The following is an 18,315-nucleotide window of genomic DNA, read 5'->3' on the forward strand; positions in this document are numbered from 1 at the left end:
TTTGATACTTTTTCTATATTATAATGGTACTTTTTGAATTTTCTACAATAAAGGACCTAGAAACATGAAATTAAGCGTATATGGTCCTATGTGAGTGAAAATTCAAGCGGATACTTCATGGTACTTTTTTTTATTATAATGGTACTTTTTTTTAATTTTCTATAACAATGGACTTAGAAACATGAAATTAAGCATACACGGTCCTAAGTCAGTGAGAATTCTAGGGAGAGATTTTTGGTACTTTTTTTTAATCGAATGGTACTTTTTGTAATTTCTTCACCAATGAACCTAGAAACATGAAATAAAGCTTACATGGGCCAGAGTGGGTGGGCATCTACAAGTGACTGCTTTTTGGTACTTTTTCTATATTATAATGGTACTTGGACCTAGAAATATGTAATTAAGCGTATATGGTCCTATGTGATTGAAAATTGAGCGGATACTTCATGGTACTTTTTCTTTATTATAATGGTACTTTTTTTAATTTTGTATAACAATGGACTTAGAAACATGAAATTAAGCATACACGGTCCTAAGTCAGTGAGAATTCTAGGGGGAGACTTTTTGGTACTTTTTCTCTATTCGAATGGTACTTTTTGTAATTTCTTCACCAATGAACCTAGAAACATGAAGTAAAGCTTATATGGACCGGAATGAGTGGGAATCCACAAGTGCCTGATTTTTGGTACTTTTTGTATATTGTAGCGGTACTTTTTGAATTTTCTGTAATAATGGCCATAAAAATATGAAATTAATCGTATATGTTCTAAAGTGAGTGAGAATTCCAGGGGGAGACTTTTTGGTACTTTTTCTTTATTCTAATGGTACTTTTTTGAATTTTTTATAACAATGAACTTAGAAACATGATATTAATCGTATATGTTCTAAAGTGAGTGAGAATTCTAGGGATAGACTTTTTGGTACTTTTTCTTTATTCGAATGGTACTTTTTGTAATTTCTTCACCAATTAACCTAAAACCATGAAATTAAGCTTATATGGGAGTGAGTGGGAAACCACAAGTGGGGGCTTTTTGGGACTTTTTATATATTCTAATGGTACTTTATGAATTTTCTGTAATAATGGACATAGAAATATGAAATTAGGCGTCTATGGTCCCAAGTGAGTGGAAATTCAAGGCGCTTGGTACTTTTTCTTTGTTCTCATACGTACTTTTGTGAATTTACTATAATAATGGACCTAGCGTTTCCAAAAAACCAAAGAATTTCAAAACCGCGGTTTCGTTTTTTTTGGGTTTTGTGATAATTTTTAAATATTAATTGTTATAGAAACAAAATTAGTTGATAATATAGGAAAGGCTATACAAATTTAAAATTCAAAATTGACGGGTTATGGTTTAGTGAATGCGAATTCAGAAGTGATAATCAATGGTACTATTTGTTTATTGCAATGGTACTTTTTGAATATTTTATAATAATTTTAGGCACACATGATTTTAAATGAATTTGAATTCACAAAAGGTGACTTTAGTGGTAACTTTCTTTTGCATTTTCTATAATAATGGACCCAGAAATATGAAATTAGACATTTACAATTAGATTCACAAAGGGATACTTAATAGTACTATTTCATTCTTCTAATTGGGGCGGCGAAGCGCACCGGGTCTGCTAGTATGAAGATAAATTTAAACAAATGCGAGTATATTCTTTCCAGGCCACCAGTTGGAAAATGTAACAGCAATATAAGAAGAAACTGGAAGTCGTTTGCTATTAAATCAATAAATAATATTAATATTCTTGTAAAGCAAACTGTTAAACTATTAGGCATTCAGTTAAATAGATTTATGTACTTTAACAACCACATAAATCATCAACTTATAAAAGCTAGAAAAGCATTTTTTATATATAAAAAAATATTTTTTTCTAAACATATACAACCAAGGGTTAAAATTATCATGTACAAGTCTTTAATAAGACCAATTCTATCTTATGGTTGCCAAATATGGTTTAATATATGCCCATCACTCATGGAGAAGATACGCGTATATGAAAGGAAATGTCTCAGGTGTTGCACTTCATTATACAGATCAAAGAGTAGTAACTACATAAAATATATAACAAACAAAATTCTTTATGAAAAAGCCGAAATAACTAGATTTGATAATTTTATTATACACATTATAAGAGACCACATTTTAAACTGTGTCAATACCACTGAAAATAATCTAATTATGGCTCCATACTATGTTTCCCAAAAGTACATTTCAAGAACATTACAAAATGGATTCATACCACCTGAGGCTTTTCTTTTCCTTGATAGAAATGGTTTTATCCAAAATCAAGATGGCATTACTATAATTTATCATATTTATAGACGATCCAATATAAAATCAATAAATTGTAATGTACTCACACCGGAAAATTCTCGTTTTGATACAAGCATTTATTCGAATGACAAAAATATTAAACCTAATTTGAACCATAAGAAATATTGGTGGCTTACTCATTAATAATTCGTTTAATTTTAACCCTTGACCCTATATTTTTATTCTTGCACTTATAAAAGTAAGATTTTTGTTATTCTTTTTGCTTACAACTAATTTAATATTAAAATTTTGCAGTATTTATGTTTATAATTAACCTTCGCTTTACCAATACCCACCCGGGTGACCACATCGATTTTATTGGTTTAATTTTGTTTCGATTTAAATGAAATTTGTACTCACTGAACAAATTCTAGAGTTCTATAGAATTTAATAGAACCATTTTAAACTTTTTATAAGGTTTTTTCAATTTTTTAAAATTTCGTTCGTCGCATATATTTATAGAAGTGTAGTGTCACCCGGGTGGGTATTGGTAAACCATGTACATAAAAAACCTTTGGTAAAGCGAAGATTAAGTAACAGAAAAATTAAATTATATTAATTAGAATTTATACTTGAAAGCTCTTTCAAATGGGACTTTGTATATAAATGAATTAATCATGACACTTTTTGTTTATTTCAAGTTTATAATCATACTCTACATTTTGAAGAAATAAAATAAATGAAAAAAAAGATACATCTAAGTACTATAATTCACTACATTAAATGTAGAAAAAGTACCTTTGGAAAAAAATAAAAAAAAAAATATTTATGAGAAGAAAAACCCACAATAATGCTAAAATGTTCCAACCTATTATATGTGAGATTCAGTAGTTGCTTTAAAAAAATATTGTAGAATACCGAATTTTAATAACTCAAGTAATACGCGAAAAAAAATAGTTTTTTGGCTCTCCTGAAAAATTGTGTTTTTTAAGATAGAGGGTTTTGAATTAGGCCCTCGATATACAAAAATTACACATTGAAATTTTAAATATTATTTTTGTCATTTTATACTACAGTGTTGTTGAAAAAGAATACAAAATCAAGTTTAGCAAAGCACCAAGTTGTTTAGAACTCATTTACTTAGTAAAAAAAAGTTATAATAACTTTATTGTTTCTAGAAGATTTTAACCCTAATACTATTAAAATACCAATTAACGAGGCCGTCATATATTAAAATCAGTCCATTTATTTATTTATTTCCAATACTCGTAACTACACCTCTTCAATGTCAATGGAAATTAATCACATTTATTACACCCAATGAAATGAATTCAATGAAATACAATTTAGGCCATAACTACTCGTAGATTAACGCATATGTTTGCAAATATTTTGAATATTGAATACCCAGAATGTTTCTAGAATGTAAAGGAAATCATAATACATACATATATGATCAATCTTTGGTAAAAACAATGTCACACTCTAATTGGTTTTAGGGCCATGCTTATTTCTATACTCGTAAATTACTTTAAATTTACAGGTTGCTACAAGTTTAAACATTTTAATTTAATATTTGATTTATACTTTGTATTTTTTTATTCATATTATTTCTGAATTTATTAAATAATTGTTTGATATTTATCCATTGCTGGATGTTGTTGCCCGTGGTGGGTATGGTCTATTGTCCAGGAGGTGTTTGCATCTGTACCTATTTTTTTTTTTTGTTAATTTATTTGCATGCTCTTTTTCCGTTTATTTGCCCAAGTTGCACATTTTGTTTTATTTTATTTTGTGTCTTGTTTACGCTCCATTCTAGTATTTGTGGGCCATAAACAAGCCGACATTATCATTATAACAAACCAAAATAGCCAACATAAACTTTCAAATGTTCTCTTACAAAGCACACAGAACGGGCAAATTCAAATAAAACTACTGACAAGGATTATATTTGTATTTTTATTCGTACAACAACAAGGACCTTATCCAAAAGCAAACACAAATTAGGAGGGTCTGTAGGAAATTTAACGTAACAATTTTAAAATATTAAGAAATATTATTTTTGTTATTTAATAGATAATAATATATATGTATGTATCTGTCGATGGCTGAGTAGAATTAAATGTCTATATTCAAATATTTTTTTTCTTCAATATTTGCGTAAGTAAAACCTAATGGGTTGAGTTGAAATTATTTTGTGTCCTCTGCAGGCTCTGTGAAATGCCTAAAGCACATTGCATTAAAAGCCATTATTTTCATAAAGCACAAAAAGTATTCTTAGCAATATAAAACCGAAAGGAAAACTACAAATTCTATTATAAAAAACTCCTACAATTGTTAACCCTCCTTATAAGCATGTTGTTGGCCGAGCAACAAACAACAACGTCAGTTCAAAATATGTATGTATGTATGTATATGCATTCAGCAAAAAAAAAAAAAAAAACACAAATAAAAAGTTTTTAGTTTTTTCTTCTTATTTGTACTTTTGCTGCATTATTAGACAGTCAAAATGCAGGAGGCAGGCCGGCAGACAGTGCAATGCAATTGAATGTTATGCTACAATTTTCCTAGTACTCCAATCCATATCAAAATATACGACAGCCCAAAAAAAAAACTTTTAAGAACATTGCATTTCTAAATACGAAATAAAAAATTGCCAAAATTAGTGTAGCAATACACTTCTTTACATACATATGTACATATGTTAGTTATACATACATTTACTCTGATATTCACTAGGCCTGCGTATATAAAAACCAATTTTGTTCTTTGTATTACATTTTCTGTACAAAACTCTAATTTTCTTTACAATATTTTAAAAATTAATTTTGAATTCCTAAAAATAATAATATTATTATTATTATTTTTTGAAACTTTATGATTATAGCTATGTTCAATAACTAAAAGTTGTTACTAGTTAGTAACAATTGTTACTGGTAAAGCGTTCATTGACTCAAAAAACTTGCAAGTAGAGAAAAAATCAAGAGCGTATACATTTTCGAGAGTGTTCTCTCGTTGCAAACTATTACAAGTTCTATTTTGAACTCGTTATATTTCAGCTTATATTTCATATGTTTTGTGTTATTTATTTATTTAAAATTTAAATTTTGTGGTGAAAAAATGTAAAAAAAAAGAATTGTCCATACAATTGAAGAAAATATGAGTATTTATACATTTTAAAAGGAATAAAATAAGAAAATTGTATGTATAAAACAATTATTACTGGAAAAGCGTTCATTTACTTGTTACTATTTTTGAGAATTTAAGAGAGTAATTTTGTAAATTTTTATTTTATTCTCTCGTTGCAAGTATTTACTGGGAAAGTAAATGAACAGACCTTATATGATCATATAAATTTCTAAGAAAGAAAATTTATTTTTATAATTATCTCAAAAAAATATTACGTAAACTTCTATAATTATTAAGAAACTATTTTTATTAATATTTAGGATTTTAAAAGATTTTCAGCGCTTTATTATCAGATTGACTTTAGATTTATCCTGAAAAGAGTATATTTCATCAAATGTTGCAGATCAATTTGTTACAAAATTAAAAGTTTTTGGAAAATCTGACAAATGGCATATAAACATGTTTTGTAACATTTACAAATTTCTAAATTTAAATGCTATTGTGTATCAAATTATATGTCTTTAATTTTTGTGATAGATCCTGAAGAGATCTTATATGTCGCTGTCAAAGAGCCATTACTTAACTTTTACCTACAACTGGACAGAAAAGGGAAGCAATTTTTTTCGCAGAAAAGAAAATGGTATTAGTTTTAGATACTTTTTGATATACCCAAAAGAAATTTAGTTGTTTAAGGGCAAGCCTACTATACTATACGTTCATAACTATTTATGCATCAAACACAACTTGTGCTCCTAGTGTTTGTTATAGTAGTTACAAGTGAACACCTGTAATTTTGTTGTTGCCATGAATATTTACCGCAACACTTACGACGACGACGATGACGACAACAACGTGTACTTTTTGGTATGCTAAATGTATGTACCTTTGGATACGAATTAAGCTTAAAACTTAAAATTTGTTCTTACTGTTTATTTGTATTTTCCTCAAAAACTTCTCAAAAATAAAAAATCGAAAAAACAAAAAGAAAAATTTCCTACTTTGTTTTAGTGTTATAAAAGTAAAAGAAGCAACATTTGTAACAAATTGCATTTGTTTGGTTATTGTTTTTATAGAAAACGAACAGAAACAAAATAAAAATAAAAATTTGTTTACATATTCTTTTTGTTTGAAAAAAAAACTTTGTAGTTTTTATAGTGCCTACGAAGGAAAATCCTTGTTAAAGCTACAAACAACCAACAGTGGTTCGTAGGGAGCAAAAACTAAAACAAATTAAAATTTTATTCCACTTAACAAAATTAACTAAACTACACATTAAATGACAATGAAAACTTTTTTTGAAATTTATAGTTAATTTTTAGGAGAGCAAAATACTGTTAATTTATTTAATGAAACCCGCATAAAATTTTATTTAAAAAAATGTTTGAAAATAGATGAAGAAGTAGGCAGGATTTCAAATATATATATATATATTTTCCCGTAGTTCGTTTTAGGAGCATAGGGCCTCAGATGGCCGAATAAAAAAAAAATTATTTAATTTTGTTAAAAAATTTCCCTCAAAAACCCTTTGTAATCACTGTTTTTTTTAAATAAAACCTCATTTCATTGGTTGAATTTTAAGCATTTTGCTGCTGCACTTGCAACTCTTGCACCCATTCACCACTAAAAATGATATCAATGTATGTATGTATGTACTTAATATGTGAAAGTATCTGTTTGTTTAAGTGTATTTTCGTAAGCTTTTCTAAAGTACATAATGAAATTTGCTGACAGCTTTTTGCAATCCTATAATGCAAAAAGCCGAAAATGTTCATACAACAAAATGAAATACTCGTACATACACACAATTGTTATTTTCTTTTCATTGTTTTCATTTTGCATTTGTGTGGCATATCTCTGTTTGTGTGTGTATTTGTAAATCTGTTTTTGTGTGTGTGTTTAGATCAGACCCAGCGGCGAAAAGAAGCAGTAAGCAGGCCTTCTGGAAGGCCTTATTTAGCAGACACAAGGCCTTATTGCCCCATTCCATACTCATACATTTTTTACACGCGATGTCCTAGCCAGCCAAGGCCTTCTTCAACAGGCCTGGTAGTAGGCCTTCTCAAACAGGCCTGGTAGTAGGCCTTCTCAAACAGGCCTGGTAGTAGGCCTTCTCAAACAGGCCTGGTAGTAGGCCTTCTCAAACAGGCCTGGTAGTAGGCCTTTTCAAACAGGCCTGGTAGTAGGCCTTCTCAAGCAGGCCTGGTAGTAGGCCTTCTCAAACAGGCCTGGTAGTAGGCCTTCTCAAGCAGGCCTGGTAGTAGGCCTTCTCAAACAGGCCTTCTTCAGGCCTGCAAAAATAAATAGTAAAAAAACATGAAAATGACAAAATATTTACTTTGGAACACGTATTTTTAAAACGATTTAAAAATACGGATTCTTGTATTTTGTTCAATTTCAGGATTTTCTTTGCATTTAAAGACATGTTTTTTATATATATACATATTTTAAAAAAATTCATTCATTTATTTAAAAAGAAATAAGTTAAAAAAAAAAACATAAATCATTTCATTTCATTATTAAATACTATAAAATATAATAATATTTAAAATTTGTACTTTTTGTTTTTACATTTTTTTGAACTTTTAATTAGCTCTATTGTTTATCTGTTTTTTTTTTATCATTTAAACATTTGTCTTTATATATTTGATTTTTTTTATTTTTAAATGCTTTCTTTATTGTTATTTTATAAATTTCAAAAGTTTCTAATTTGGTTGCTTTAAAAATTAATATATCAAGTTTTGTATATATTTTAAATGCCCTTTTATTCTGTAACCCGTCATAGTTGAAATCCTGAATTATTTGGTCTCCTAGTAAATTGTGCAGGTTTTTGACTAGTCCACCTCTCTCGATTTTTTTTGCAATTGTCATTATAAGTTTCTCTTCATCAAAATCTGGAATCTTTTGTTCAAAATCGCTAAGTTCTTCCAAGTTTTTCAAAGGGAATGATTCATCGAATTGATTGTCGTGGAGATTTCGTTTAATAATTTGCTCAATATAAACCTTTATTTGGGCCAACTCGCCAATGACTACCTCATTGTAGTCTTTTACTTCTTTTCTATGGGCTTCTAATTGTTTTTCCAACTCTGTAATTAAAAAAAAAATTAAGAATTAACTGAATTATTTACTTACTGCCACTTCCACTATATCAAATGAACTTTTTATTTCGAATAAATAAAAATGTATCTATTTAAAACACAAAATTTTAAAATTTGTTTTTATTTCAAATGTATTTATTCAAAAGAAAAAGTTCTTAGTGTGGAACTGACCCTTATTAAAATTTTATTTTTATTTGTTACACACTTACCTTCGATTCTGGCGTTCACTTGTTTTTCAGCCATAGTTATTTCAATATATTTAAATTTGTATTTTAATGACAGGAGTGAAGAAGTGGCACTAAAAGAAATGAATTATCAATTGGAAATGCTATGATTTTGCAATATATGTCATTAATTTCAAAAATTTCTTCATTTTCCATTGTTAAATCTCCTATTTGGATTCCTAAGCTAGATGATTCTACAGGCTCTTCAAAAAAATTTCTCAAATTTTGATATTTTATACCTCTAATGTGTCCTGCGTTTTCGTCAGAAAATCCAGTTATAATGATGGGAACAAAAGGACTTACGCAACAATGGTTATTTGGAGAAGAAATACTTAAATAGAACTCTTCGGTTTGATAACCTACGACTTTGTTATTTCGAGATTTTTTAAACTTTTTTTCTTTCGTCTTGATTACAAGGGGGGCATCACTAAAAATATTTTTAATTTGTTCTAGAATTTTTTTAGGATTCCGAATTCTTTTTTTTAAGACTTGTAAAAAATTTTCAAAAGCATACGCTGAAAAATCTTGAGTTATGCCATACTCCTTGACACATTGTGTTAAATGAAGCAGGCCATGAACATTAAAAGTAACACTGCTGTCCCCAAAAATGTTACTAAAATTTTCTACAAACAACTGCAAGAGTTCGTTAGCATTACTACTATTTGTAAAAAAATGTTTTGGTGTAGATATTAATCGATATGCTGCATGAAGCAATAGAATTTCATAATAAAAATCATCGTCTACTATGCCTTTTAATACAAGTGGTGCAAAATATAATATAAAATGCCTGAACTCTGTTGCTTTCCACCTAAGAATGTCTTCAATTCCTCGTGACTTCCGCTGAAACTCAGCTGGAAGATAAGGACATAGTGCAACTAACTTTTTTGAAAAACTGTCTTTTTTTGCAGTTGTCATTAAAGTTTTGGATTTGTTATTAATTAAAGATAATAAAATTTTTTTGGTAACGCCCAGATCAACTAAATGCATTGGATCTAAAGGAAATTGTTTTATCATTCCTATACCAAAAATTTCCAATGAACTGTGGCTAATTTCTTTATGAAAGTTAGATTGTTTTCTATTAAAGAAATCATCATCTGTTCTCAGGTCAGATACCGTAGAAGAATAGGTTACTACGTTATTAATCTTTGAACCTTTTTGATAACACTTTGGACAACCATTAAATGAATTGTGCCCTACAGTATTGCACAAAAAAGCTCTTGCAGGAGTGTCACAAATAAATGCTCGAATTAAAACTTTGTAACGTTTTCCGTACAAGACCATATCGTCACTTTTAAGTGATTTAAGCTCGTACATCAAATCATGCAGATAATTGTCTACACTGCATGGCTTTTTATTTCCAATAAAAGAACCAATTAAAAAAACATCCACATTTTTAATATTAACAATTTTCCCCAGTATTGGCCAAAGGGATGTTGCCGAGCTTTTATACAAAGGCAACCCATCTATTCCAATGTCTATGTGTATAGAGTCTATATTTTCAACCAGATTTCTGTCGAGTTTTTGTAGTTGATTTTTTATACCTAAATGGTAATAAGTACCAGGGGAAACTGTCCTAACCACAATTTTTTCTCTTTTTTTCTTTAAAAGCCCATCGCAAGAAGAGGGAACATCAAGATTTTCAGACTTTAATACTCTGAGTAATCCATCCACGCACCTGCGTGTGGGATAAAATTCCCTATACCACTGCACTAGTTTGTTTTCTAAATTTTCCTTTAATTCAATTGATTCTATTTCATTTATTGTTTCACTTTGTATATTACTAAAAGATTCCACAACATGTTTATTAGATTTGTTTGTTTGTTTATTAATATCACTTTGTTTATCAATTTTCATTAAAATTTTTTCTTTTTCTAATTTTTTTAAACGTCTAAGTGATCTTTTATGCATTTTAATTTTTTTATAATAAAAACAATAACACTACCACGTCAAAAACTCACAGAATGCACAACCGCTTTGTTAAAGAATTTAAGCAAAACTATTTTAAGTTTACTTCTTTTTTTCTTTTCACATTTTGCATTTTTATAGTTTTTGTGTTTGTTGTTTTGTCTTTGGAACAGTGATGTTAACTTTTTAATTTCGATTACCGTACAGTCCTAAAAAAATTACCGTTTTTTAGGTAAAATTACCGTATCCAAAGTTTAGTACAAAAATAATAATATTTTCTTATTGAAACAGGTTTATTTTTATAATTCAATATATCGAGGGTCTATATTCAAAACTCTATATCTTAAAAAACAACTTTTCAGGAAAGCCAAAAAACTGTTTTTTGTCGCGTATTACTTGAGTTATTAAAATTCGGTATGCTAGAGGGTTTTTCTTCTCAAAATATTCAATGTGTATATAAAAATGAAAAGATAGAGGATTTTGCATTCGGAAAAAAATAATTGTATAACATAGAGAAAAACAAAAATTCAAATAAAACAGCAAAAGACAATAGGTTGTAAGGAATTCACACCATAGATGAGGGCTGTTTTACTGAACATTTTACTATCAAAAAGTAATTTTCGTGAATATCAAAGATAGTGGGTTTTGAATATAGGACCATATTTGTAAAACAGCAGAATGCCATTTTTATCAACATCATTTATTTGCCTTATAATATAAATTCCGTATCTATTTATTTAAATTCATCCATTTCAACAGCTTCTGGGAAATGCAAAACTAAAGGAATTATAGAAATATTGGTATCGAACAATTGGGGATTTATTACGATCAGTTTTTAATACTAATTTGTATGTTGAAATATCCATACTTGAAAGACTTGCGATCACTTTACCGCGTAGATATATTTTGTCTAGTGGTAGTTGGTTATCATGATCCTCAAAGTTTTATGATTATTTTAATGAGAAATATGTACATTATATGTAGACACATTATGGAAATATAACGTTTACGCCCAGTAACACGAAGTCTGGTTATGTTTTAACTAATAGTTATACTGACAGTTTTCATACAAAAATAATTTTAACCGACTGTATAACTATTAGTTAAGGCATAACCAGTCTTCGTGTTAATGGGGGTTAGGATATAATTTTTAAAAATTTAAACTTTTTAAAATTACCGTACAAATGTAGAAATTACCTGCCTACCGTACGGAGGTCTAAATTACCGTACAATACGGTAATTACCGTACGGTTAACATCACTGCTTTGGAATGTGATTTTGTAACGGGACATTAACGTATGTATACAATGTATACACATAATAAAAAACAACATAGAAGGGAGTATGAAGGCCTTCCATAAGGCCTTCCTGAGAAGGCAAGCGAGCATGAGTACTGGATCTAAAAAAAGGTCTAGGAAGGTCTTACAGAAGGCCTTATAGCTGAAGGCCTCAAAAATTTCGCCGCTGGGGAGGTTCGGAAAAATAAATCCTCTCACCAATACACTTACTCTCACCAACACATTCAATTCTTTATTTTATTCAGTGCACCTACAAACACACAAATACAAAAACTGAAAAAATAAAGAAAAAGTCATACACCAGTGCTCATGCGTATTCCTAGTTGTCTCGTTGAGTGGACAACGACTACTAAAATGTAAGAGCATAAGAATACGTGTGATTTTATTTTCCACAATTGTGGTATGGGCTGCGCATTACTGGTTTAGATCAGCGAAATGCAAACTCACACCACTACAGTTTTTAGATATTGTAGTTGTATGAGTTGAGAATTATTCTCTGGCAAAAACAAATAGTTGAAATAATGAAATAAACAAACATAAAAGCGTAAAGGCTCCATTAGTCTTTGCGTTCTGTAACGTTTCTGTTCTGTGCCGTTCTGAATGCTGTTTTATTGCAGTTAGTTTTTCCGTAAGATCGTATCAGCTGTTTTTAAAATAATAACCAAAAAACCATCTTGGTGATTTTGTTACTATTTTTAGTGTTTTTTGTATTTAGACCTTCAACATATTATTGTGAACATTTTTATAAATACATACATATATTTTTTGTTAATGATTTAATTTAAACTAATTTTTTTACATAAATAGTACATACATTAAAAGAAATTTTTATTTATTTTATTAAATTTCAATGTTTTTTTGAAAATATTATATTTTTTATTCTTTTAATAATAAATATTTCCCTTTCAAAAATGTTGGCACCACTGCTTTCATATTGTTGGCATTTTTGTGTATATATGTATCAGCTGTTTTAGCTGTCACTTAACGTTGCGGACAAAATTCTGTTTTCAACAGATTCATCCGCAACAGAACGGCAACATTACAGAAAAACTAACGACATACACAACTTTCCCTATGCTAAAAACAAAACAGCTGATTCGGAACGGAACGGAACGTACAAACTAACTAGGCCTTAACACAACCTGCTTCTATCAATGCTCATGCGAGACTGACTGTTTTTATACAATGTGTGCAGGGGTGCCAGATAATTTTAAAGGAAAATCGGCAACTTTATCAAAAAAAATAGGCATTTATCGGCATATAGATTTAAAAAATCGGCAAATTATCGGCAATTAAAAAAACACTTATTATAAATGTATGAAATCAAACATTATTGTTAAAAAAAAATATATATCAAAACAAATGAAATCAATTCAGCAATCAACATATTAATGTTATGTTATACAAAGATAAAATTTTATGTCTAAATTTTCATTATTTTAAATTTTTATTTATACATACATATGTACATTAGGGTGGGTGATTTTTTTCACAAAAAAACGTATAGCAGAAACGCATTCTACGGAAAATTCTATGAAATTTTCCCCAAGAAACCACAGGTCTAAAATCAAATCATATCTTACACATTTCGTCTTTTATCCAATGATATTTCAGTATTATTTTTATACCCTTCACCTTCGTGAGAAGGGTATATATAAGTTTGTCATTCCGTTTGTAATTTCTACATTTTTCATTTCCGACCCTATAAAGTATATATATTCTGGATCCTTATAGATAGCGGAGTCGATTAAGCCATGTCCGTCTGTCTGTCTGTTGAAATCAATTTTCTGAAGGCCCCAGATATCTCCGGGATCCAAATCTTCAACAATTCTGTCAGACATACTGTCGAGAATTTGTGTTCTTGATAAATTTAGGATGCTGTACGCTGAAAGTGGGCAATGTACATACATATATACTAATTATAAAAAATAATAATGCATCCACAACAAAGGTGAAGGGTATATAAGATTCGGCATAGCCGAATATAGCACTCTTAATTGTTTTTAATGTATTTTTATTGGATAATAGACCTATTGTTTCTTGAGGAAACATTGTTAGAATTTTCCGTAGATTGTGTTTCTGCTATACGAATTTTTACTTTTTAATCGCCCATACAATTCGACCCGGCGTAATGTACATACATATATAGTAAATATATACTTTAATTATATAAGATATGTTCAAGTTTTTTAGTTAAATATTTAAGTAAAAATAATGATGAAATGAAAATTGGTTTTAAATTTTTAAGAATACATGCTTGAGTCTGTCAAGTTTAAAATATCTTTCTTGTTTCTTTTCAAAACAATTTGAATTGTTATATTTTAAAAAATCTTTAGAATAAAGAACACCTTCTAAAGGTACGGTTACAAGGGAACATGGACATTTAGTTTTATTAAGATTGACCTGACTAAAAATACGTTTAACATTCACAGAAGAATGTGGCAGTATCATTATTTGTTGAATAAATTTTTCTAACAATGGGAATGCAGATGTTTTACCGCCACGCTTTTGTCCACAAACTGTTTTTCAAAACGTTGGTAAATTAATTTCAAAATCATCATATATTTATATTTTCCTTCCATAATAAATTGAAGATTAATCATATTTAAAGATTTAAAATTGTTATTTCCTTTTCACTATCGAACAAAATAACATACATATTTTGCAAATAGTTTTGTTGAAGTATTTAGAGTTGCGAAAATATTCAAAATATATAAAGTAACCAAGTTTTTAGAATTAGGTAAAAAATCGGCATTTTTGGAACAAAAATCGCGAAATCGGCACTTTGCTATTTTTAAGGTATAAAATCGGCAAAATGCCGATAAATCGGCAAATCTGGCAGGCCTGAATGTGTGTGCTTGCGTACATGTGAAAATAAAAACAAGAGAGCTCATTTGAGAGCTCACTGCAGCTCGCTGGTTTAGAATCTAAACTTTAGATCCTTCTTTTTCTAAAGGGGAAAAATAGTTTGCTACATTAATGATACGGAAACGTAAAAATTTGTTGTTTGCTAGATAAATGAAAGCCAACAGAAAAGTTTTAGGTTTTTATTCGTTTTCTGTTCTGTTTGTTTTAGAGTTGGGTTTATTAGCTCAGTGAAGTGACCGCTCTTTTCAGCTCAGCTCACTGAAATGAATTAGGTCGCTCTTTTAGCTCATTTTGAGAATTGCTTGTAGTGAATTAAATCAATTATTTCTGTTGTTAGTTGTAAAAACACAGTCTTTTGACAATTAGAGATGTATGCGTGAAATAATTGATTAAAATTTTAAAAAATAAAATTGTATTTTATTTAAACTAATATTTTTCCGGAAAAAAGAGTTAATTTTTTTTTTATTATTTCTAATTTCCGATGCTAACCAAATGTTTAGACAATATTTGTTAAGCAGAACATTCACTAACTATAATGTATTCTTTTACCACAAAATAATAAAATTACCAAAAATCTCAAGATATTAACTAGAATTTGAAAAAGGAAAAATATTTTGATGATCTGATAATTGTGATCCAAAATAAAAATGTGACAATAATTAAACCAAAATGAATATTGTTGCAATTTTTTTTACCTGACTTTTAAAACTTATATATATGTATATTATCAACAAAATGTCTACTAAAAATACGAAAGAAAAATAGTTTTGCGATACAATTTATATATTTTCAACATTAACTTAATTATGATATAACAATATATAAATTTAAGGAATAAGATTTTATAAATCTTATTCTTTAAATTCAGAAATTCTAAACTGTCATTCCAAAAAACAGCGAAAAACCCACGATAGGTCGCTCATGGCAGCTGACAAATGTTCTGATGATGTAGCAGTATAGTAAAAAAGTGCATAAGATATATGTTTTCTAAAAAAAGTGATTGAAATAATATTGCTAATTTAATTAAGAATATCAGTACTTCGTATTTTTTTAATTATGTGTTTTGTTAGATATAATCCCACTAATGTATTTTTGAAATAGTATTTTTTTTACTAATTACATACTTTCAATTACAATTATTATTTTACCAATAACAATTATGTATTTCCCTTTTTCATTATTATACCCTACACCACCATAGTGGGGAGGGTATTATGCGTTTGTGCAGATGTTTGTAACGCCCAAAAATATTAGTCTAACACCCACCTTAAAGTATACCGATCGACTTAGAATCACGATGTCCGTCCGTCCGTCTGGTTGGCTGGCTGGCTGTCCATGTAAACCTTGTGCGCAGAGTACAGGTCGCAATTTTGAAGATATTTCGATCAAATTTGGTACATATTACTTTTTCGGCCCATGGACCAAGCCTATTGAAACTGGCTGAAATCGGTCTATTATTTCACCTAGCCCCCATACAAATGTCCCCTCGAAATTGGACTTTATCGGTCATAAATGTTTAATTTATCTATGTATCTACACAAATTTCGCTCCAAATAATTTTTATATATACAAAATTCATGTCACCAAATTTTGTTACGATGGGTCCATAATTAGTCATAGCTCCCATATAGACCCGCTTCCGAAAATCACTTTAACGTGCATAAATCGCTTAAAAATGTTGGTATACACACAAAATTCAACATAGTTAACTTTAATATAGACATAACTCAAACGACCTAATTTTATGGTGATCGGTCCATAATTGGTCATAGCTCCCATATAAGGCCCACTTCCGAAAATCACTCAAAAATAGAAATTATTAATATTTTAAAAGAAAAATATTTTTACTCATTTACTTGGTGTAGGGTATTATATGGTCGGGCTTGACCGAACATACTTTCTTACTTGTGTTTTTATGAAATTTACTTACAAACTGTAGCAATACTCTTTCTTTATTTCATTCTACATCACCATACCATAAATAAATTCACATTCATTCAATAGCAGACATATAAAAATTCCTTCATGAAAACAAAAACAATTTGAATAACTCTAATAATTCTTGAAACAAAAATATATACGCGGCAGCATACGATCATATACATACATAACAAACCTACATTCGAATGATCGTTTTATTTTTGTAGGACACAATACTCACTCACTTTTCAATGTCAGTGAGTGAAAGAATCCCAGCAGTTCTAGGAGACAGTACCGAACTAGTGATTTTACCCATCATTTAGGGTGGGAGCTAGTTACTTCAATAGCCACGTGACTAGTCATTTTAACACGGGCATGTCCTAGGCAGGGGGTCAATTGTCTCTTTTTGATTACAATGGGACTGTCTAATAGCTGGACCAAAGTAGGCAACGCATTGGATTCACATACTGGTTACATAGCGTCAGTTACCTTGCTAGCTTTGTAACTGGTTACTTGATCAGCTACTTGACTAGTTATTTTAACATGTGCATGTCCTAAGCAGGGGGTCAATTGACCCTTTTGATTACATAGGTTACTAAGAGGCACTAAAGTGACTATTGACTTCATGATATGTTACATGTGATATCAGTATACTTAAGCAAAAATAAAAATAAACTATATGAGAATTATATCAACACAATTTGTAAAAAACCAGTTTGTACGAATTATTCACAAAACATTTAAAGTGACTACACTCCACATTACTTAGACACTTAAGTGTCAATTGTCTTCACGCTAGATTACTTTGGATGTATAAAGTAACCAATTGTCTTCTCTCTGCACTGCAAATTGCACACACGTGTCAAATGACCAAAATATATAAAATGGAGTCAGCCAAGTGATAAGACATTTGTGACAATTACTGTCTTTAAGGGACCGAGCTGAAGAAAACAAACTTTTTAACAAACTTTTTTCATTTTTAGCAAACTTTTTTCAGAGTTGTATAAAAAGGTAGTATTTTGTATATATGGGTGAGCACGTGTCATTAAAATGTAAATAAAAGCATGGCAAAAATATTGCTTTATTTGTGGACTCATCATAGAGTTATTTTAAACGATATTTTAAAATAAAAAACGGAAATGAATAACTGCAAATCTATAGAATCAGATTTCATGGTTGTCACTTGCGCCATTTCATTCGACAACATATTATTCAAATTTAAATTTAATCATCTACATTGTTGCTTCGTAGCAGACTTTTGCTCCTAAAAACGAAAATATTCGTTGAGCACCAATATGGAAAAAAGTTCTGAATAGAGGACCAAAATATCTATTAAATGATGTATCGATCATTATCCTAAGTGCTTTCATTCAGATGTAATATGACAGCAAACTTTTGAAAAGTAGAAAAATAAGTAAATTTTGATTTTTTTTCCCTTAAATATTCGTTGAGCACCATTATGGAAATGAGTTCCGAATAGGGGACAGAAATACCTATTTATTGATGTGTTGAACACTTTTCCAAGTACTTTCAGTCAGAAGTTATAGGTCAGCAAACTTTTGAAAAGTAGAAAAATAAGTAAAAAGTTTTTTCGTTCTAACACATATAATAT

This window comes from Calliphora vicina, unplaced genomic scaffold (assembly GCF_958450345.1).
Source record: "Calliphora vicina unplaced genomic scaffold, idCalVici1.1 scaffold_55, whole genome shotgun sequence".
Taxonomy (NCBI): Eukaryota; Metazoa; Arthropoda; class Insecta; order Diptera; family Calliphoridae; genus Calliphora; species Calliphora vicina.